At 37.7% G+C, this 1,353-nt stretch overlaps 1 long non-coding RNA gene across 1 annotated transcript; it reads left to right on the forward strand.

Annotated features, from left to right (window-relative positions):
• Nucleotides 1-274: 274 nt before the first annotated feature.
• Nucleotides 275-664, forward strand: LOC107579576 (uncharacterized). The gene is made up of 3 exons (XR_001608497.1): nt 275-383; nt 464-534; nt 613-664. It is a non-coding gene; the product is annotated as an uncharacterized lncRNA (long non-coding RNA).
• Nucleotides 665-1,353: the final 689 nt, after the last annotated feature.

Below are 1,353 nucleotides of genomic sequence, written 5' to 3' on the forward strand. Positions count from 1 at the left end.
CTGACACACTACAGCAAAACATAGAAATAACTGACTTAAAACCATGTTTAGCTGCTGGAAATACTAGTGTTCTAATCATTTTGGCCACCACAGTACATTGAGTTCTTTAACTATATTTTGTAGTTTGATCATCTTCTGAAAAATGGGGGTATACGATTGTATATTTTAGTTTTATTATTTTGAGTCCCTTTCTTTTGTCCTCCTTTTTTTATTGCAAACTAGTTATAGGTTTTATCGTGTGGATTAAAACATGCATTTTGTTGAACAGGGACAAATCGGCAGCAGAGAAAAGGCGTCAGCTGATCCAGGAGTCGAAGTTCTTGGGTGGTGATATGGAGCACACTCACTTGGTGAAGGGTTTGGATTTCGCCCTGCTACAGAAGGTACGACCGCAAAGCCACTGTACGACAGTCATACAGCTGCCACACTCTGGCTTGTGTTTACTCTAGAGTTTCGATTTCAGGTCAGAGCTGAAATCACTAATAAGGAGCGAGAAGAAGAGGACATGATTGAGAAAGTGCAGAAGGAAGTCAAGTATGTTTCAGAAAAGCATACGTGTGTTCATTTTTAATCCATTTCCGAGTATCTTTCAACATGTTTGTGTTCTGACAGGAAAGATGAAGATCCAGAGCAGAAGATTGAGTTCAAGACTCGTCTGGGTGAGTTCAGTGTTCGTCTCGGCGTGTGTGTGTTTAAAGACTGCTTGAGGAAATGAATGCAATGAACGGGCTGGGTGATGTAGCTAAAAAGTGCATATCTCAACATTTTTGCATTTGCTCTTTGAAAATTAAAAAATCGGCAATTAAAAAATAATCTAGACAGTGATTGCTTACTGACTTTATTTTATTTTTTTTACTGAATGAACACAAAACGAGCATTTTAAAATGTCAAGACATGCACGAAAAGCAGTGAAACACATTGCACATCACATAGAACGAGTTGCAGGTTTGTTTGCGCAAATCAGTCCTGGCATACAGTATCAGATTATTTTATCCCATCCACTGTCAAAAATTCAGTTTTTGGATTCAGTTCCACATTTCAGTACAGTTGCCATTCCAGACACTTTACAGTGTGTAGTAGTTGCATGTAAAAATAAGTTTTATTTAAATTGTGAATGGGTCATAAACGGAAAGCGAGCAAAGAACACTCTTTATAGTCACCGAGTTGTGCACTCTTTCAGAAACACCCATTATAATCAACAAAGTTGTTTGTACTGTGCAATGGATCTATTATTTACGTTGCACAAAATGCATCTGAAAGTAGCACCTATCAGGGGGATAAAAATGGGGATAACACTGGATTACTGTCTTTACAAGCTAAACTTTTAATATTGGCACAATATGCACAATATTC

This window comes from Sinocyclocheilus grahami, unplaced genomic scaffold (genome assembly GCF_001515645.1).
Source record: "Sinocyclocheilus grahami isolate Dianchi unplaced genomic scaffold, SAMN03320097.WGS_v1.1 scaffold18278.1, whole genome shotgun sequence".
NCBI lineage: Eukaryota > Metazoa > Chordata > Actinopteri > Cypriniformes > Cyprinidae > Sinocyclocheilus > Sinocyclocheilus grahami.